Source organism: Equus quagga, chromosome 9 (genome assembly GCF_021613505.1).
Source record: "Equus quagga isolate Etosha38 chromosome 9, UCLA_HA_Equagga_1.0, whole genome shotgun sequence".
Taxonomy (NCBI): Eukaryota; Metazoa; Chordata; class Mammalia; order Perissodactyla; family Equidae; genus Equus; species Equus quagga.
In genome coordinates, this window is record NC_060275.1 from 39,580,284 (window position 1) to 39,603,043 (window position 22,760).

At 36.3% G+C, this 22,760-nt stretch overlaps 1 protein-coding gene and 1 long non-coding RNA gene across 5 annotated transcripts in view; one reads left to right on the forward strand and one right to left on the reverse strand.

Annotated features, from left to right (window-relative positions):
- NOL4 (nucleolar protein 4) overlaps positions 1–22,760 on the forward strand; it is a 350,767-nt gene that overhangs the window by 283,773 nt on the left and 44,234 nt on the right. The gene's annotated exons all lie outside the window — the stretch shown is intronic.
- The window catches only part of LOC124244487 (uncharacterized), a 95,183-nt gene continuing 79,326 nt past the window's right edge, over positions 6,904–22,760 (reverse strand). For all 4 annotated transcript variants that reach the window (XR_006890021.1, XR_006890020.1, XR_006890022.1 and 1 more), the window contains 4 exons: positions 13,733–13,929; positions 9,825–12,320; positions 8,344–8,548; positions 6,904–6,996 (listed from right to left, as the gene is read on the reverse strand). This is a non-coding gene — a long non-coding RNA (uncharacterized LOC124244487). The remainder of the gene's footprint in view (positions 6,997–8,343; positions 8,549–9,824; positions 12,321–13,732; positions 13,930–22,760) is intronic.

The window sequence follows — 22,760 nt, forward strand, 5'->3', positions numbered from 1 at the left end:
CTTTGAGCTATGAACATGAAAGGCATTACAGATGTGTTAAATACTTTATTTCATATGGCCACCTTGCACCAGAATCCAGAAGAGGCTTGTTATTATGAAGCCTCAGCCCTGAAGCAAGTCATTGGCAAGGACAGGTGCCTACTGCTTTATCAGGAATCAGATTTCACAGAATTGAGGTCAATCCCCAAGGCATTATAGAATATATTCAGCATTTCTTTTTGTAACATAAAAATCTGGAATTTTTATGCTATCTTGGAAATTCTTCCTCATTTTGATGATTCAAAAATATGGACAAAGTCAGATTTCACTTTTGTAATTCCATGACATAGCACAAATTAAAAGATTGTCTTTTCCTCTATCTTTATTATTTAGATATTATTTCATTACTGTTTCCTTAAAATCAAAGCTATCTCAGTGTTCTTGGTTATAATTCATCTAAATAGAGAGACAGAGGCAGAACATGAGAGATTAGCATCAGCTGCTTCCTGGTGATTTCTCTCCCATTAGTGTATATTTTTTGCTGTTTTTGAGGGATGACGTATTTTATTCTTTGGCTTGCTGAAGGTTTCTGAATAACAGAAGGGCTCCTTTGCTGTATTTTCTCTCAGTTCTTTCAATTAAATTAGCGCATAGCTCTATAGAAGGGATCACATAACCATGGCCAAGGGCTTCCCCAGCAGCAACACAACAGACACAGCCCTCAGGAAGGACAGCACAGTGTGAGCGCTGGGTCGTAGTCTTTGTGGTGACTTGGACAGATGGGAAATCAATGGCAGCTGTGAGACACCTTTGACTCTATTGAAAAGAACCCTGTCAGAGGAAAGAGGAAATGGCATGTTAGTTGCTTGTGACATAATAATAGGTGAGAAAGCAGGAAAAAAAATATACTGAAAACTGATGTATTGCTAAGTTAAAAAAGAAAATTGCTGCTAGTAAACCAGCAGGAGACCATTGGCCCAGGACCTAAACATATTGAGTAAACCTATCGTTCCTACTACACTGTCATCTTAGTAGTGGGATAGTCACTGTGACCAGCATCTTGTCATGATTTCTGCTTTGTTCTGTTAGGGTACTAATGAGTGGGCATATTATTAAGAGAAATGCAATTGTAGGTACAAAGGTTTGAAATATAGACACATAAGTGTCATGGCAATTTTCATACAGACTTTTTTATATTATTGTGGATGTATTTGAAAACTATATAAAATACCATGGTCAAGACATCGTTTTTGAGCCAGGCAGCTTTTCTTTCATATTTCATTCTGGAGTTGTACGTTCTTTCGGTAACATTTATAATCTTTAACAAATACCTAACTAAAAGCAACATTTTTTAATAGGGTTTTATGCTTAAATTTAAACAATGTGATGGTAACTGAGATATGGCTTGAGACCTGTTTCTGTGTCCTTCCAGCCCACGCCCCCTTGCCCCGTCCTCTGTCACCCTCAGCTTTTATTCTACTCCTAGTGTTGTCCTTTCTTATATACAATATTTTGGAGAAAAACTCTATCTTTGCATCTTTCCACATACGTGTCAGCATGACCCTTTCGTCCAAAGGAGGAAAATATATTCTATAAGAAAAAGTACCATCTTGGGGAGTTCCTAGAATACATTATATTTCTTTTGTAACATGTATAATTTTAAACTGTTTGAGATAGAATGAATATGCTTCCCAAGTCATCTAACTTGTCACAAACCTTATTTTCCTCATTAATGATATTATTAATAACAACAGCAACAGAAGAAACATTTATGGATGTAGCGCTGTGCAAGGTGGTTCTCAAGCCTATTTTATGTGATTGTCATGGCTTTTAATGAAGCGGATAAACTGAGGCTTAGAGCTCTTAGGTTGCCGAGTTGCTCTGAGAAATGAAGGAGAGTTTGACAGAAAAGCTAGAGGATGATATTCTAGACACAGAGCATTTCCAAACACAATAAGTTCTTGAGTATTAAAAACAGTAGCTTCCTATGAGGGAAACTTGAGGTTCTTGGGAAGAAATGAAAGGAGCAGGTATTGGATATGAAGGGTTAAACTAGACTGTGCAGGGGTTTTATACGCTCTTTTAAGTTAGTTGGACTTACGTACGTGCCAGAGAGAAGAGGGAGGGAGAGTGACATGTCCAATTTTTAAGAAGCTTCAGAATCCATACACAACAAATTGTAGGCGAGAGTAGGGGCAAAGGTGAGGTCCCAATTCAGCAAGGAATGACTTCCTCTACAACCTATCATTTCAGATTTGCTATTTAAATCTGACGATATTTAAATTTGAGCATATGCCAAAAAGCAATTACGAAGATTAATCTGCTACAAAATAATCAAAAATGAGTAATTTGGGAATACCTACTCTTCCATACCACAGCATTAGTTCAGCTAATGAGGACTCAAAGTTTAATGTTTTCCTATAGGTTTAGTTTATGTGAATATATACAAAGATTATTATTGTTTCTATCTTAAAGATTTTTTAATCATTTTCTTTTTATGTCTCAAAAGACTGACACTATGGTTTCATCAAACAATGAATCTTTGTCTTTTTTCTTAAATTTAGAGTAAGGTTACTTCTGTATAAAATTTTTCCTTAGTGTACATAATTTTCCTTTTATAATGATGTATTCATTTATATCTTACTACTGATGTTGAGTATATCATGTTATTGGTCCCTCAATAGTACTGTGAAGCATGCGAATCAAATGGTATCTCTTTTTTATGGATGGGGAATCTGAAGATGAGAAACTTCCTTTCTGCTGACATCTGTGGGTTTTGGGGGAAAGCTGGGAACAAGCATCAATTTCTGATTTTTTGTCTTTCTCTTACACATTCTACTTTATTATTTGGTTTCCTGGCTTCATTGAGAATTCTCCCAGATTTGTATAGAAATGATTTTTTAAAATTTTTAGGTACATCTTTGGGTTAGGATGTTATTAATTTCAAGTGAATAAACATCAGGACATGAGTAGGTGGTTTGAATTCAGACAGAGAAATTCAACATAATATGTTGATACACTTTTTGGTGCCAAAGTCGGGGGAACATATGGTTTACTAGGTTCTCCATGAAGACAGCATTTTTGTTAATAGAATTTATTTTAAAACAAGTTATTTTTAGGCTTAGCAGATAAATGAAGAATCTGACATATTTGGTTTATGTCAAATATATTCATTTTTATAATTTATTTCTCATAATTTGTTCATTCCTTGTCCTGTCTTTTCTCTTGAATCTAACCACTTTAAAACCCATTAGTTACTGTGAAACAACAATATTGTGTGTATTGGAGAAATTTAGCCATAGTCACAAATTTATTATGAAATTACATAATATAATAGCTTGACAAATCGGGCTATGCTTCCGAAAGAGATTTATGATGTTTGACATGACTCATGTGGTAAATAAAATGGATCAGTGGCCTCAAGAAACACGCTGTTGTTCCCTCAGGTACTCAGTACTTTGGAACAGCAGGGTTTCTGCAGAGTTGGGTATTCTAGGTGGCTGAGGCTTAGCCTTAATTAAAAATGATTTTACTTTCATTTTTAGTGGAAATCTTTCTAAAATATCAATGCATCTTTCTTTCATGACAAAAGTCTTCTGATTATAAATTTTAAAGATAGATTTGGTGGTTAGTAATCTTTACTGAGGATCACGCAGTGCTAACATTACAGCTTTTGCTGTAGACATAGGTACGCAGAACAGGTGATCCCAGAAAGTCTGTCCTAGAGAACACCCCTGGAGCAGGACAGCTTGCTTTCTTGGTAATTTACCTCTTTCTCATAATGGTGAAGGGAGCCTCACTGTCTGATAGGCTTGCCAGCAAAGTTCATCTTTACCCATCAATTTTGCTGAAATGGATCAAACTCTTATAAGTTTCTCACCTTCAGGAAGAAGCTCTGTCTTTCCTGTGCTCTCAGTGTTCTTTGCCTTGTCAACAATACTTAAAAAACATTTTTTTTGCTTCAACAACCCAGTGGCTTCTAGATGTCCACAGGGCAGTCTGTGTTTGTTCTTAATTACACCCTGTGAAGGGGATATAAGGAGGACCACCTCTCACTGTTTTTGGAGTTTATGCAAAGCTATTTCTAAGAGCTCATACCTGCACCCTTTTTCAAGAAAAAAATATGCTTATATAGATCAAAAATCAAGTCACATTTATTTCTAAGCTCCTTTCAATGTTTTGCCTTGAACACAGCAAGATCAAAATAGCATTTTAAATGATACAATTAAATTGAAAGTCCAGTGAGATTCCTACATTAAGATCAAAGTTTTCATTGAATCTGGTAACATTCCATGTTCTTGGTTTTGGTGCTAGTGTTGTTATTTAAGAAAACATAATATTGCATTCTGGTCCTGATATGCAAGGACACTCAGGAAATGGGAGCACATAGCAGGAACATCACTTTTTTCACCTGTGAGGTTTGTGGTTAGCCTCCTGTTCCCAAGTCCCTTATGAAAATCTAAGTGAGATTTAGTAGAAGTTATGGTTCTGAGTTCTAGAAAGAGGGCAGAGGGCAAAAGTACAAAAAGAGGTCATAGATTTAACTGTAATCTAAGTAATAAAATCAGTAGATGTAAATGAAAAGTTTATTTGGATCCCAGAGACATTACGATTTCCATCCAAAAATAGCAATTAAAGTAAAGCTTTTTACTATACCAACGTCTTTCCTTTGGGTTATTTCTTTATCTTTGCTACAGGATTGCTTTCATGTGGCAGGGCATGAGAAGTTAGGGGAAGGAGGTAGCCTTTGATTTAGGCCTTTGGAAAACAAATAGTCTAGAGAATCAGAAGCAGTGGGATGTTTGAAATACATATGTTGGGGGCTGACCCCATGGCCGAGTGGTTAATTTCATATGCTCCACTTGGGCAGCCCGGGGTTTGCCACTTCAGATCCTGGGCACAGACCTATGGACTGTTCATCAAGCCGTGCTGTGGCGGCATCCCACACAGAAGAACTAGAAGGACTTACAACTAGGATATACAACTAGGTACTGGGGCTTTGGGGAGGACAAAAAAAAGAGAAGATTGGCAACAGATGATCGCTCAGGACCAATCTTCCTCACTCAAAAAGAAGCATTAAAAAAACGCAAAACATGTGGGCATATACAAAAGTTGCTATACTTGGGGACTGCTAATCTATAACTTTTCAAAAGAAGGGCCTCTTTTTCAAAATATTGTTATTTTGACTGTAGGACATATCAGACTTGTTTAAAAAAAAGGTAGAGCTACAGAAACCTTACAGACTACTTAGTTCAATAAATTTATTTCATAAAAGAAACAGGCCTGTGAAAGTTAATTTTCAGTTTAGATTTTCTTTCCTTATTTCCTTCATTCTTCCTTTCTTTCTTCAGTGATTTTTTTATTTTTCACTAGAAACACTATTTCTCTTTAAAAAGAAGAAAAAAGACCATATAACACAAAGAATGTAGTTCCCTTTTGATTTCAGGGTAATGTTCTGAGTAATGAAAATCAGAATGCTTCATAAATCTCAACTCTTAATGCCATCATACATTCATAGCATGCAAGAATTTGAATACTTATTTTGGATACAGAACTCAGAAGGTCACATTAGTTTAATTCAATTGCATCTTTCTATCATTTATTATTGCCTATGAAGCAAGTTTGAGAAGCCCAATGAAGCTGTCAAGCTTTGTGTGTCTCCATACATGTGAGGAAAATTTCCTTTCTAGGGAACTGCCCAGTTATCCATGTGTTTTCTTTCATTCTTTATATAGGATCCTGCATTTGAAGTAGTTTTTAAAAATACTGAATCCTTTCTGTAGTTTTTTACATTAAATTAATTTCTTTATAATTTATTTGATAACTCTTATTGTAAGAACAAAACTTGTTGAAACCATTTCAAATTACCCAGATTCAGGTATAAATTCCAAGCTCTTCACTATTCAAAGTATCATCTCAACTACGTTTGGGAAATAAATCAAGATGCGTATGGGAAACACATCACACATGATCATAATAATGTTTGTGTGTTCTCTTATACCTTAATGTTGAGTTTACATAAATGTTCTCATTTAATTTTTCCCCCCAAACTCAGTGAGTTATACATCATTACTAATATTACTCATGACTAAAAATTACACAAGTAGGAAATGCAGTTCCACATTGTTGGTCCTGTTTTCTTTCAATAGCCATGGCACTTTGGAAATTTAGAGGTATGTGAATGTGGAGATGGATTCTTAATCCTCTAAGCTCATCCTAAGTCTTTCCACCAGTATGTCTTTGCCCAGGCTACTGGTCAGTTCCAACTCCACTTCTAGTTTATTTATACACCCATCTCAAAGTACACCTGCTTTAAGAAGCACCTCCTGGATCAAATCTCAGTCTACAAAACTAAGTCCCTTTCCTCGTTCTCTATGGAGCACCAGCTATCAATACAACATACTTTAGTATTTTAGTGTATACCCATTGTATGGCCTCCAGGTGTCTTTTTGAATATTGATCCTACAATTTTGTGTCACTCTGTAGGATTAAAACAGCTTGGGCTTTTTATCACTTTGAGTCCCAAAGATACCTCTTTATATACTGGGATGAGGATAAGCACTAAATAAATATCCACATGTGGCTTGACGTAGATGGCAAAAAGTTCGGTTTTAGGGAGATACCTGCTAACATAATAGGAATGCTCAAGCCTGAGAATGGTCAAACAGAGCAGTGGTCACTAGGATGAATACTGCAATTTAAAATGTTTTCTGGTAGCCTAGGAAACATAGTTTTAGCACCAATTAGGAAAAATCACAAACGCAATATAATATGAACCAGGGTGTATGCTGGGGAGAGGATAAAGAATATTTCAACATTTAGTTCTTTGCACACTATTACTTTTCACTGTTCAGTGAGAAAAAGAAGGCAGCTATTAGGTTTCTGACAAAGCAATTATAGCAAGACACAGATGCTGGGAGCTGACCTGACGTTTGCCCCTGGATAGTTGTCAGAGCAGCAGGCTGAAGAGAGCAGTTTGATACCAGTGCTACTGCAGGCTCTGGAGGAAGTTCCGCCCTAAATGAAACATACTTGAACATTAATATACAAGTATGTGTATCTTTCCTTAGCGGTGGCCATCTTCCCCCTTTATTCGGTGCTTATCTGATTTTTAAGTACTCCTTTCTTAAGAAGTCCATGACTACTACATGCCTTTAGACAATTTGCAGCACAATCCGCCATAAGTAGATACTGTGTATCTAGGGTATTGTTCCTTGGGGAGAATATATTTTAAAACAGCGTTGCTAACAAAAGAAAGGTTTAGATGCTGTAAACTGGATGTAGCTTTTTTAAAACTGTGTATGCTGTGTCTACACTCAGCGAATAATTTTTGTCCTTATTTTCTCTTTGCTTATTCACAAATATATGCATGCACCTCTATATCTGTGTCTTATACACAAAAGGTAGCTTTTTAAAGTTATGTATAAAAAGTTGTACATATATGTAAATACATTATGTCTACATAAAGGAGAGGGTATCTGTCAAAATGTTAAAAAAAGCTTTAGGATCATTACTGGGATACTCATTTGAGATTTTAAAATATTACTTTTGGTTTAGTAGGCTAAATTTGGCATTAATGTGGACATATCCTCCCCAAACTGAAATCTTAATAGCAACATCAAGTTATATATCATTCCACAGTCATATTTTATAAAGTTATAATTAATGCATGCATAATCTCTAAACAAACTATTGATAACTGTATAATTTTTTAGCAAAAAAAACAGATTTATATTCCAATGATAAGATGTATGATAATATTGGATGATTCTGCCTAAAACAAAACAAAATCTTAATACCATGTATGATCAATAGAAAACCTGATATTCTAAATTGTGACCTTAAAGAATTTCTAGATATTTTCTAAATCATGACCTTATGGAATTATGGAATAGGTATCATGAAAAGATCGTAAAAGATTAGTATACCCACATCCATGAGGGGTTTTTTTTCTTTCTCAATCAATATACATTTCCACCTTTAGGAGAACCCAAAAAATTGCATTTTTCATTCAACTTTTTCGAGTTGATAAGCATATAAATAATGCTGCTGATGAAGGAAAAATAGAAATATAATTTGAATAGTAATATTTTGTTTTTACTTAAAGCTTGAGAAAAATTAATATAGTATATTGACTCTACAGTAATTTCAAACTAGCATTTCATAAATTACAAAAAAGTGCATATATAATAAATTGAATACATGATAAAATAAATCTAAGATTTAAAATCAAAATTGCATTTTTCTCTGTTATGAATCAGGTTGGAAATTAGGAGAGTATTCCAAAAAGCTTGGAAGCACAATTTGTTTGAACTTAAGAATATGTAAATGCTAAAATTTGGTTTGCTATTATAATGAACTTACCTTTAAGAATGTATTTAAAAACAAAAAATATATTCACTTCAATGGCACAAAAATTGAGGGTATATCAATATAATCTAAATCCATATATGGTATTTGAAGAGAGATGCTCTTCTATATTATTTCCTCCAGGAAAAACTTAAGGAAGACTTTTCTGCTGACTTAGGCCATTGGAAGTTCTCTGCACTGCGGTCTTCAGCCTGTAAGACTAAGTGGTAAATATGAGAGTATCCACTGAGTCCATGTTGAGAAATAAGGAAACCTGGTTAACTTTTTTCATAGACACAACTTGAATTAGGAATTTTCAAAGCATCTCATTCATTAAGTAATCAGTGAAACACCAGACCAAAAGCTTAACTTTATTTTTATTTTAAGTTTAGAAGTGACCCAGGAGAGAATAAGCTGGCATTCAGTGACAACTGAAAGCAACTGAAGGAGGGCAGTGCCAATAACTGGGAGACCTAAGAGAAATTTCTTACTTGAAAGTGTTAGAAAATTTAGTCAAAAATGGTTTAAGTGAAAGCTCAGGTAACTAAAAATTCTAATAGTAGGGCCCGCTTTATATGTGGTTGATTGTCTTATAGATAAATAGGATCTCTCTCAGAGATCTCTTGACTCTGCTCCATCTTTGTTGTTTCTATTCTCAGACCGGTTATCCCTCATGGTACAATATGACTGTGGGAGCACCAGTTTTCCATTTTCCCCATTGACCATGATTGAGTGCCACATTCATCCCTGAAGCAACTGCTGAGGCCACGAGAACAGGATGTGCATAGGTTGCATGCTCAGTTTTGGATCCATGGGTGTAGTCAGCTCTGCAAAGCACATGGTATAAAAGTGGGAGTGGAAAATCAGATAGTTACTAAAAGGGGCAGGGGAAGGAAATGAATGCTGAAAGGCCAAGGAAAAACAGTGTTCAGTATAACGGGCTGAACTGGTTTCCTGGAGCTGCCATCAGAAAGCACCACTAACTCAGTGGCTTAAAACAACAGAAAATTATTCTCCTACAACTCTGGAGGCTAGAAGTCCAGAATCAAGGCATTGGAAGGGCCATGCTCCCTCCAAAGCCTCCAGGAGAGGACCCTTCCTTGCGTCTTCCAGCTTCTGGTAACCCCAGGCATCCCTTGGCTTGTAGCAACACTCACTGTCTCCATCTTCACGTGGCCATCTTCCCTCTCTGTCTGTATCTCTTCTCATAAGGGCACCAATCATACTGGGTTAGGGCCCACCCTAATTCATATGGTCTCATCTTGACTAGATTACATCTGCAAAGACCCTATTTCCTAATATGGTCACCTTTGCAGCTATCGGGGGTTAGGACTACAGCATAAGTTTTGGGGGGCCCCAGTTCAACTCTTAACAGTCCATCCTCTACCCTCCTCACCAAATTCATGTTTTTTCCACTTGCAAAATACATTCACGTGTCCCAACTTCATCAGAGGTCTTAACCCATTCCAGCATCAACTCTAAATCCAAAATCTCACCTAAATCTAATCCACTCAAAAAGTCTCAAATCTTATTTTCTAAAACCTTTAAGTCCAAAATGGGTGAGACTCAGAGTATGGTCCATCCTGGGGCAAAATTCCTCTCCATCTGTGGACCTGTGAAACCTAGAAAACAAATTATATGCTTTCAAAATGCAAGGATGGGACAGACATAGGATAGACATTCCCATTCCAAAAGGGAGAAAAGGGGTCACAGGTCCCAAGCAAGTCCAAAACCCAGCAGGACAAATTCCATTAGATTTCAAGGCCTGAGAATCATCATCTGTGGCTCCATGCTCTGTCCTCCCAGCCCAGCTGGGTAGCAGCCCCACCCTCTTGGCCTGCCTTGGCAGTGGCCCTGCCCTCTCAGCCTGAGGACATTTGATCAGCCAGCCTCAGTCAGTTCTGCCCTCTCTGGTCTCTACATCTTTGGCTTTGCTGTAGGAGTCACTCTTCTTTCATCCCATCCCATTTTCTGTCCCTTTAAGTTCAGGATTGCAGTTTTTCTGCTGGTATAAAATTTTCAAAACCATTGTCAGAAACCAATCCTGATGGCCTAGTGGTTAAAGTTAGTCACTCACTGCTTCAGTGGCCCAGGTTCATTTCCTGGTCACAGAACCACACCACCAGTCTGTCAGTTGCCATGCTGTGGCTGCAGCTCACATAGAAGAACTAGAAGGACCTACAACTAGAATATACAACCATGCACTGGCACTTTGGGGAGGGAATAAAAAGGAGAGATTGGTAACAGATGTTAGCTCAGGGCGAATCTTCCCCTGAAAAAAAAAAAGCCTGTGTCAGTCTTCGTGGATGTGGAGGTGACCCACACTATTTGACATGAGGGTTTTTCACACATCCTTCCTGGATCATCTCGTCTCTATTTCTCGCCCTGCTCAGATGGTTGATTGGACCCATCAGTAACACAATGTGCTAATCTGTTTAGCATAGAGTTATCCAGCCACACCCTGCTTCCAGAGCACACTATCTGGAAAATTCTCCAAATCATCAATGCTGATTCTTTGTGTTAGCAAATTCAACCCATAACATGGACTAAGTCCAAGTTTTACATTCCATTTTTAGAAGAATGTGTGTATGGCTTTATGCCCATGAGTCACACCTAATAATTTATCAACAAAACTACTGAAAGCATAGAATTTAAAGTGTGCCTATAAATGCAAAATATATAACTACCTCCAAGCTATTTAAACGAAAAAAACATTTATAAATTATCTTTGAGTTTTATTGATTTAAAGATTTGAAGTAGGGCCAATGTCTCTATTCACTATATTTATTTTTTAAATTACATGAGTTTTATCATCAGGAGACTGGCAGATTCTTGCTCTCCTATGTAGTGTACATAGTGCAAATTCATACAAAATGAAATATATGTCAAAAGATGAAGAAATGCTAGTCATCTGAAATCAATGATAGATGTGGAGAGTACAAACATTGGAAATGGAATTTACAAAACAGAAGCTGAATATTAGCCCTATTGACATATGCTTTGCTCTTTCATGAATGTAGCAAATATATGTACTCGATTATGTTGTTGCTGTCAAACATAGTGAGTACTTTACACACCTCCACACACCTACAAAAACTCTTCTTTTTTTAAAAAAAAATCTTAATCTTTTATTTTTTCCTAAATATTTTGATTAGTTCTAATAGATGCTAAGATGGGAATGCTATATAAATTTAAAAATGTTCTTTCTGCTTTAGACACAAAGCTCTTACAGAATCCAGTGATTCATGAAAAAAAAACCCTGTGCATATCCCCTAATTGAGGCCATCTGTAATTAGACTACTAATAAGTGCTTCTTAATGATGAGGAGGAAACCAATTATTAATGAGCTGCTTCTTGAAAGGTACTGTCCATTCATTAGCTATAAAGTGCTGACCAAGCTTTAAATGTGTATCGTCTGTTCTAAAATCAAACCAAAATTAACATATGTATGTATATATCTCTTTTGTTTCTTTGCTTACCTTATTGCTTTTCTCTGAATATGAAAGCACTATAGAAAATTCATCAGAGATTTATTAATTATGGAGGCGCCCACTTGAGGCAGGTTCTGAAAAGTTGTATGCATCTTAGCATGAAGGTGAGCACATTAACAGCCTGAACTCATCTGGGACAAGACTGAGGGGATAAACTTCAGGGCTCCCTGCCTTCAAATTCCTTCCTTTAATCCCTTTCTGAGCAACCTGCTCAGGGGGAGGAAAGGGCCCACATCTCCTTTCTTTGTGACATGTCAGGCCCCCATGTTCTTCAAATCTCAGATAGGAAGTAAATGAACTGGATGCTTTTGTATCCAGTAACTCAAGAGGCTGTGTTCATGAAGCACAGATGAGAACCTGGGGCTGAGCTGTCACTGTGGCCGCAGGGCCCAATGCAAAGAGGAGTCAGACTCATTAGTCTTTCCAGGAATAATTCAGTCTACCCCTGCATTGTAACACAGGACGTGATTCAACAAGTCAGAAAAGCTCTGCTCCAGTATTCTGAAAAGAAAGAAAAAAAGAAAGAAAGAAAAATGAATCACTCATTTCTCAGCACATTAAACCTATCTATCTCAAAAGTATATGGGAGGGCTGGAAAATGGGTAGCAGACTACAGAAGCATTTTATTTGGCCTGAACGTTGCTGTAAACTGTTCGCATGTGAGCACTTTTCAACAGACCATGTCCTCTTGAATCTACTGTTGTCCCCATAACTTCCTCTCACCCTGTCGCCAGACCTCGTCCCTCATTTGTATACCTTGCCTGGCCCCTAGAGGCAGCTGCATTTGCCACCTGTAGGGTAGCAAGACTTTTGATTTACCTGGTATTAGCCAAGTCTTTTATCACTCAAACATATGTGCCAAGATTTTTGCCTTAAACATTAAAGCTTTGCTAATTCTTTGAAAAAAATAATCAGGATGAGAAATAAGATAATCCTTAGGTTTGTTACCCATTCCAAATGCACAGATCCTATCTCCTTAACGCATTTCTATAGTAAGACAGAAAAGCATGTTAAAAGAGTAGAAATAAGAAAGTGATTTAAATTTGACTCTTTCCTCTTTCTATGTTTTAGCATGGAAGGATATGTGGTTTTGCCCTTGAGAGGATACTTATTATGTTAGAAAGAATGTAGATATCAGTAAGAATATATGAATACCTATCAGGAAGAATATACAAATACAAATCAAACTTAAGCTGAATTATGAATTTTGTCTTTAACCAACCACTGATTTAAGGTTTACTTTCTTTTTAAAATTCTAACTTTTTGTGTGATTTCTGTGAGTTCCTTGAAGCCAGCAGCCTTGCTTGGTGCAGTACCTGAAAGGGGAAACAATTGAACTGACTGTTTTATCACCCTCTTGGCATGAGTCTATCAGCGTTCGTTTTGAACTAAGTGGCTGGTCATTCCCGGCAAGTTCAGAGTGAGGATTAAGACTGTGGGTCCCAAAATAGGGGAACACGTTATGTATGTTTGGTCCTAGTAAAGATATGTTTAGTTTAAAAATGGGGTCAGTGCCCCTAAGCTAGGATTATTAGATATTTATAAAGCAAACAAAAAAAAGCAAAGTCATTTAAAATGAAGGATGCCTAGGATTAAACATCCTGAAAGCCCACAGTTCATAAAGCGCTTTTAAAGCAGCTGAAGGAGTGAGAGAGACTAGTACGGAAAAGGCAGCCCTTCACATGCAACCACGAAGAGACACTCATCTTAGAACAAAATCCTCGTCTCTAAGTGACCTTCTGTAGAGTTTAAGATGATCTTACTGTTTTGTGGTGGTGGTGGTGGTGTTAAATACTCTACCTATACAGCATTTTACTCCACGGTACTCAAGGAGCTTTGCAAAGATTAAAGAACTCTATTTATGGGGATACTGCAAGGCAGATAGAACTGTGCCTTTGTCCACCCAAACACACCTGGACAAAAAAGAGTGGAGGGCTCAGCCTAGCATTTTACTGCAACTCTGGATGAGCTGCTGACCGGAAATGGAGCGTTCTTACGTGCTGTCCACTGGTTTCCGCGCAGGACTGCCTCCCATCATTCCCTTTGCCAGGGCCCACAAAAGGCATAGGAGGGAGAAGGAAACTGTAGTTCATCTGCATAATTTAGACTCCTGAAAATTAAAAATATTAATCACCTTGCTGATTTTGTACTGAAATGAAAAAACTGCTTATCAGCAACTCCAGCCTCCTGCACAGTGCCTAGGTTCAAATAAACAGCAAATCCCATCAAAGGGAAGTTTGAAAGTGAAGATAATGCTGAATTTGTGGAGAAATATCCTGTGTCGTCCCATTATTTTTCACTTTGCTTAATTTTATTTTCAAGGCTATTTTAGAATAAAAACACCCATTCCTTCACAAGTGAATGATCTTTATATTTGAAGCTATAGTTTTAGGGCAATTAGCAAATTGCAAAAGATTAAAACAACCAGTTTGAATTTTTGCCTATAAACATCTGAAGATATATCTAAAAATAGATATATTTAGTACTAGGCATGCCAAAAAAAATCTTAATATTTAGCATCCATTATAGTAAGTGTTGTTTATTAGGTATGTGGATATGAAAATGGAATATTTTTTATTTGATAAATTTCTCAATTGTATTGTCACATTGTTTCACATTAAAGTAAATAAGCATTGGATGTAAAACAATATAGTCAGTATTTTTTTTTTTTTTGCCTTTTGTGTCCCAGTTGCGTAACAAAACTCACTTGTACTGTGGGACACCGAGTGGTAAGATCCACTTCAGTTACCAATTTCCTTCCGCTATTGTAGCCACCTATAAACCAGCTCCCAGCAGAGTTTGACCGAGCAAGCCTGACAAAGGTAATTCCCTGGTGACCACACCCATGAATGTTACTCTTTGTCTTCTCTAGTTAAACTCCTTCAGTGCCTTTAACTTGATTATAAAGTTCGGAGATCTTCCAGCAACCTGGTTTTTTGTCACCTGGACAGGTTCAGTTTCTGATGGCCATAGTGTGGCACCCAGGAAGCTTCAACTTGCTGAACAGAGTGTGTTGGTTAAAACTGCCAACTCTGGAGTCGCAGTTCCTGGGTTTAGATCTTAGTTCCTATACTTGCAGCTGTGTGAAGCTAGATAAGTCACTGAGGTTTTGTGCCTCCATTTTTTCAATCTATAAAATGGGAGTTTAATAATATCTAATTCACTTGGATGTTATGTGGATTAAAATAATATGACAGTCAATTAGCACAATTCCTGAAAATTTATATGGCAAATTTTCAATAAATATTATCTGATAATATAATATTTCTCTCTTTTTGTTTTTCTGAGTTAGCAGCATTCTTTATTCAAGGAATAAAGTGCCAGCAGCTCAGCATTCTAGGCATTGTATACTTTTATTAATGCAACCTAAGATGGCATTAGCTATTTCTTGTCTAACTCATCTATAACCTAGGTCCTCTATTTTATGAATTCCTAATATTAATTATTCCCTTTTGTGAGACTTAAATCTATTATAATTAATTAATTCTTAAGTGTTATCTGTTTCCCCTGCTGACATGTAAGTTCACCGGAAGCAGACATTCTGTCTGTATCATTCATTTCATCCGCATTATCTTGCCCATTGTATGTGCTCAATAAATATCGTAGTCAATTATTTAGCTAATTATAATTATACATTTTTTCAGAGGTGCTAATATTATGACATTTCTTCATCAATTTGTGTATATGGGTAATATTTTAGACTTACGTGTAAGGCGATACTTTTAGCCCTGTTAAATTCATCTTATAAAGTATGAGCCTGTAATGAAATTGTTCAAATCCTTTGCTGTCGACTTTGGATATTGTTTAGTCTTTCCTCTCCTTCACATGCTATTTCTCGTTATCACCCAAATCATTCCGTAGTCGATATAAACTTATGTGTCTCAATTTAAATATTGAATGCCATAGGGCTTAGGGCAAACCCTGTGGCATGCCTTCTAAAGACCTTTCTTCTGGTGGGCACCAATCCATTCATCAGTCTTTGGATGTGGTCATTCTATCAGATGTAAACTTTCCTCGTGGTGCTGTCTTTCAGCACACTCTGCTTTGTTTCGTTACGTGCCTTGTTCTATGTCTAGAAAATCATCATGATCCACCTTTTTAATAGTTTCTTTCACAAAGAAAATGAAGTAAGTTTAGCATGAGTTGTTTCTTCACTTTTGACCAGTTTTAAAATGGTTAATTTGTAAACTTTAATGACTTATATTGCCATTATGATAGAAAAGTGTGATCTTGCTATTGACATATTTTAATTTTATTTTTCTATCAAATAGAATTTTCAATAGAGTTTGCCATCTCACGTGTTAAAATTGTTTCAAATAAGAAGAACCTGAGATAAAAAGATACATTTAATGTAGCTATCCAAATTCTAAACATACTGCATTACTTCACAAAGTTTTACTACCTGTAACCTAAGTTTTAAAGTGTGCATGTCTTTTGACATGAAAAATTGGATCCTTGCCTTTGTCTCTACTTCCTTCCAAAACTGCACTAAAATCACTGTAAGTATAAAGAGTTTAGATCTATAAGGAAATAGAGAATGGGGGAGGATGCAGGCAAGGATGAGAGATTCTATCTCATTTTTGGAAAATGGAAATCTGACATGTAAGTAACTCTAGGGAGATACCAATAAGAAACCAATCAATCCCGTAGACCCTGGAAAGTCTGAGAACTGAGGGCACCAGGTATTATAGAAAGTGGAGTTGCAAGAATATGAAAATTCGTTCAGTGTATCTGAGAAGTTATTATAGAAAGTGGAGTTGCAAGAATATGAAAATTCGTTCAGTGTATCTGAGAAGTTATTAGACTTCAGATCCCCTCCTCGATTCTGGATTACCAGGGGAACTCCTCTTCCTACCCAAGTAGGAGATGAAAGCTTTATTCTGTATAGAAAAAGAGACAAGAGGCTCTAAACCCAGAGATACCAGATTTCGCAACAGAAATAATATACAGAAAACAGGCAGAACGAATTCTTCAAACTGAAGGTTATATGTCTCTGCTGCAGGCCTTTTTCACTTTTTAGCTCCAAGTGTACAGACTACCTAGTTGTTTCCTTCATTCAGGAGACTAGAATTCTTCTCTCAAAAATTGAGGAGCCAGAGAGGGACAGAACTATGGACCCTGGCACTCAAATAGCACAAGCAAAGCAAAGAACAGAAGAAAATTTTGAATAAAACATAGTCCATGTTCTCACAAAGATTTAAAAAATATTTTTTTCCTTGAAATAATAAATGAATGCACGAAAAAGAAGAATAAAGAAAATCAAGCCCTTGAAATATAAAAAAATATATTTGATAGTCAAAATATTTTTTCTAAGTATTGGAAGATCATTTGGGAAATTACTCAGAAACTTTATAAAAAAATTAGACAAAACTTGGAAAATGAAATAGAAAGGTTAAGAAAAAAGAGGATAAATCTAGGAGGGCCAGTATATGGCTAATTAGAGAAGAAGAAAAAATAGAGAGGAACAAATTATCCAAAAATATGCCATTTTTCAGAACTGAAGAACATGCATTACTGGAATGAAGGAGCCCATAAAGTTATCAGGACAGGAAATTCAAAAAAAGACAGGTGTCAATCACATTATCATGAAAGTTCCAGAACACATGAGATAAAGATAAAATCTTAAACATTTCAAGGAGGGGGGAAAAAAGTCACATATAAAGAATCAGAACACCAAAAGACATCACCCAGCAAAAACTGTCCTCAATACCAAAAAATATGACAGCAAAATCTGGAAAACTCTAAAGAAAATTCTATATCCAACCAAATAATCAATCAAACATAAGGGTGAAAATAATTTTCTGGCATATATCTTCCATATAGTCTTTCTTGGAAAGTTATTGGAGTCCATTCTCCACAGGAACAAGAACGTAAACCAAGGCAGAAGTCACTGAATCCAAGAAGAGGAGATACCAAATGGAAAGGAGGCAGAAGGCTATCTAGGATGACCCAGTCTAGCAGGGTTAGAGAATCCTCTTTCCAGATTGGAGTAAGAGGATAAGGAATTCCAGGAGAGAGGTGTCCAGGGGAAATATGGAACTGATGGAACATCTGTTGAACTTGATGACATGGAAAATATTCCAATGGGTTTTATATTTGTTAGAGAAATTTGGGGAAAATTAGCAATAGTGGCTTGGAACAAAAACAACGCCAAAAAAAAAAAAACAGAGAGAGTTTTAGTAAGAAAGTGTACTCATTGTTCATTGATTGACTCAATAGTGAACAGTACGGTATCACTCTGGGTCCCAGTGATTGAGAGAGAACATATTCAAAAGAGTATTTGAAGACTGTTTAGTAAAGGGACTATTTACATGGGTGTGAGACGGGCTAAGGAAATCAAGAAGAGATGGTGAAGCACCCTAGAACTAAGAAATGAGAAGAGCCTGGAGGAGGAATGGAAGGGAACTGTTAGCAGAACCAGGTAGGAACTGAAGCCCTGGGAGAGGGGCTGTCTGATAGGATCTAGGTTCTGCGGTAGAGAAACACAGCTGCTGCCAGACCATGGCATGGCAGAAAGTGTCCTGGGAGATGAATAGCCAAAGCACTCTCATCTCTCAACCTCTAAAATCCTGTAGGGCTTCCCATCGACCAAACAGCCAGAGAGAAAGCGAGTCCAGCTGATAAAGTTCATAGTGGTTGTAGTCCCAGAAAACAATGTTAGAGAGTGCATCTGGAGGGGGAAATTGAGAATATTCAGTACACTAGGAAAAACATGCCTTGTTGAAATTTCTTGTTGTAAGGCAAATTCTAGTCTAAGCTATGTGAATGTTTACATGACATAATTAAGCCAAACCCTGGGGATCATAGTCAGAGATCTTTGGATATGAAAAACGTTTCACATCGAGTGTAGAATAGATTTCTGTGCAGTGTTCTCACAGACACACACACACACTTCCCCTGTATCTTCACGATTTCCTCTTTTTTATCATTCCCTTTTTGGCTTATTAGCTTATGTATTTTTCTCAGAAAGGCCTTCTGTCTTGTACACCCATCTCCAATCGTTCTTTTACATCATCCTATTTTATTTCGTTATTAACGTTTATCCCTGTCTCATCTTATTATCATATCTTGTATTTTTCATTTCTTCCTCTTGCGTAGTCTCTCCTCTGCCCCTTTCCTCTGTAGGTCCCTTGAGAGTAGGAATCCTGTCTATTTTAACTGATGAAACATCCCCAGCACCTAGCTAAACGTGAAGCCTAGAAATAGAAGGCATTCAATAGAACACTGTGTAAATAACTCACTAATAAATAAAATTGACTGTATAAGACTTTGTCCTCGGTTGTACATATGAGCTAATAAAAAGAGGGCCTTTTGAATACGGCCCGGGTCTCTAACTCAGGAGACTGGGTAGATGAAGGTATCATTCATCAAAATCAAGAATTCAGAAGGCAGAGCAAATTATGGCTGGAGAAGTGAGGGTGTGAGAAGATAAAGTGTACGGTTTCGACATACTGAGTGGGAAACACCTGTGGGATATGCGGGTGTTCATGTCCAGTACCCCGTTGAAAATGTGTACCTGGGAAGAGGTCTCAATTACAGATTTAGATTTACAAGTCTTTGGTATAGAAGGGATAGATGAAGTCATAAACACAGATGAGATCCTGCAGGGAAATTATGCATAGAAAGTAGCAGACTCAAAGAGAATCAAAGTGGAAGGAAAAGAGCAGCTTAGTTATACTGTTTCTACCAAAATTTATTATGGAGTAGGGTGATATCTCAAGGGAGTAAGGAGATATCCAATCTCTCAAGGAAGATAATACCACTACTCTCCAATTAGAAGTAGTGTTCAAGAACATCAGTGGGTTTACTTGTGTATATTTTTGAGAAGTTAGAGTAGAGAACTCCTAAAAATTAATGACTTCCTGAATAACAAATTAGTTTTTCATTGTAGATGGAAATAAAATTATAAGCTTTATATCTTATATATTCTTATATATGAAGAAATATGCCAAGTGATATTTCTCTTCTTACCATATACCCAACACCCACAGTCAACATGGTTAATGAGAACACCTTACATAACTAAGTTGTAAGTAACAGAAGCAGTACTGTTAAGGAGAGGAATATTAAAAAAAAACATACACCAAACCATAGGCTTAATCAATGTGCTTTAAATTCATCACTAGATTATTTAGTTTTAGATCATTTCATGTTGTTTCATGCCTGTTCCCTTTAAAATTTAATTTCACATTAATATAAAAGCATTATCACTCAGTGATTCAGGCCTCACCATTTTGATGGCTTTTCTAATTACCTTAGTTTGACTTTTCATAATTAATATACTTGAAATTTCAAAATGGATGAGTAATTTTTACACTCAGTTTAAATTAGATTATAATAACCTGTAAGCTTTTATTCCAACATGTAGGAATTAAGGTCTCAATTACATGGCTCCTTCAGGATGCACAATTCAGATGGAATGATGTTTACTATGTGATTGAACATAATGTGCAGCAAAAGCAGCTGTGAAGGAATCCATCATGTAGAGTGACATTGGGAAGGGATTGTTCTTCATTCAGCTCGTGCAACCATGCTGGCACACCTGTTTCTAGTTTTGAAACCATCTATGATTACCTCCCAACATCAGTGTTGAAATAGCATCATTAGTCGAGTTTTGCTACTTGCTGAAAAAGAAATAAGAAAGTTGTCTGTCATGGCCAGGGTTTTTTTTTTTTTAACTTTAGTTGTATTTTTCACATCTCTGTTTCCCAGTTGAGCCAATAGTGAAAACTCCCAGGACCATACTTAGAAGATTTGGGGTAACTGACATCTCAGATAAATAAATAGTAACTGAGAGGTCATTTTTAAAGTACTTAGCCTGAATTTTGTTGACTTATGCTTACATAGCCATGTGTGACAATGTATCCAGCCATAGTTTTAATATATAAATTGTAGCCTAAGTTTGTACTTTGGGAAAACACATCCACAGAAATGAAAGGAAAGTCAGTTTGTTCCTCTTAATTTATCTTTTAAAGTGGCATGTGTTATTTTTATTTGATTTGAACTAAAATGTTACAGTCAAAACGACATTAATACCTATGAGTTTATTTTAGCATTAACCAATAATATATACATATTATTATATGTGGACAAAATAGAATAAATATGTAGCCTTGTTATCAGACCAGAATCTTAACTACTAGAAGCTAATTAAATCCCTTTATAAAGCCCCTTTTATGTATCACACATTTGATTACATTGTAGATGAAATAATGCACCTCTTTGCACTGTCCCACATGATACTCTAGATAGCCATTATGCAGGTGTTAGCCTTAATCTTCAGACATCACCATGTTAATAGGATTCTTATGTAGTAGTTGATGATTAACTGATCTAAACAATATCTCATTGACCTCCATTGTGCATCTCAAAGTTTAGCACTAAAACTATTTGTTCTGAATTTTTATTATAACTGTAACATTTATTTGTTCTGAATTTTGACTACAGCTGTAATATTTTTATAGCTAAAGATTCTAGAATAGCTATCGTGTTTCGATTCTTGCTTTAAGGGAAATTTCTAATCGTTAGAATACAATTGCGTTGGCACTTTTTTAGACTTCCTATCTTCAGCAGGATACTGGATTCAAGGTCTTTTAATCTACAGCGATCTGAGAACTAAAGAGCTAATTTATATTCAGTTGAAGTGTTTGTTCTCTCCTAGGATATCTTTACTCTCAACTTGCTTATCTTGCACTTTTTCCTAAAGATAATTGTATACAGGAGAAGAGATATAACAATTTCAAATAAATCGGCCCTGCCTCGAGGGTGACCGGAGGATAGATTAGAAATTTAGGGGGGAAAATACTTTGTTAATCTAGAATTTAGGTTAGAAAAGGATGTGAAAAAGCAAAATACTTTTTTCCACATTTTTGATGAAAGTCATATCTAAACCTGCTTTATCTACGTAGCACTTTTTGATTTCACACACAAAGTGTTTAAAAACTACTAAAAAACTTTTAAGAAAATTTAGTTTGTTATTCATTATTCAACACATATGTTAAAATTTTGGAAATAAGATTAAAAATGAAATGACAAACCATTGTCACAGGGTATAACATATACAACAATTATGAGAAACTTTCTATATGTTGGTGCACATATGGGAAAATTTAGGTGGCTCAGAATATTACACCGGTAAGATTTTTTGATTTTTTTCAGTTTTAAGTTATGACCAGAGTGTTAAAGGGCATGAGAGGAAGTGACAGAAAATGTGGCTGGCAAGATTGTTCTAAAATTCTGAGGAGCTTTGGATGCTAGGAGCTTTGTTCTCCTGGAAAAAAAGAAATCTCAGAAGTTTTTAGAGAGATCAACATTATGAGTGATTTAAAAAGATATGTTTGAGAAGATGTGGGCAAGATCTGAAGAGGAAAACCCTGGTCAGGAGGTTACCACAATAACCAGAATGAGAGATTATGGGGCTCTAAATTGAACATTAGCAATAAGTGTCTCTAAGATGTATACCAAGGAGGATTGTTTCCAAGATGGAGCTGAGAGGACTTGGGTATTGTTTGACTAAGGGAAACTGGTTTAAGAGAAGAAAAAGATCTTGGCATGATGCGTTAACTAGAACGAGAAACACTGGTGATAGAACAGGTGTGGTTTTGTTTTTAATTAAAATTTTTTGCAAGGGATATCTGGAGGAAAGAGAAAATTAATTTCAAAATGTTAAATCTGAGGTAACTGAATATGAGGAAATCCAGGTATGAAAGTCAGGGAAGGCTAGACTGGAGGTAGGAATTTGAGAGTGACAGTTGTACAGGTAATATCTGAAACCATGCCTGCCATCGAATCACCAGGTAGAGCATTACAACTATCTCAGCAAAGAAGAATATTGTGTGGTTAAGAAAAAAATGATTGAAATGTTTTTTTTTAATCAGTAGAGCCCAATTGCAAATAAAGGGATGGTTTTAAAGATGTTTTGAGTTGTTCTGAATGTAGAGG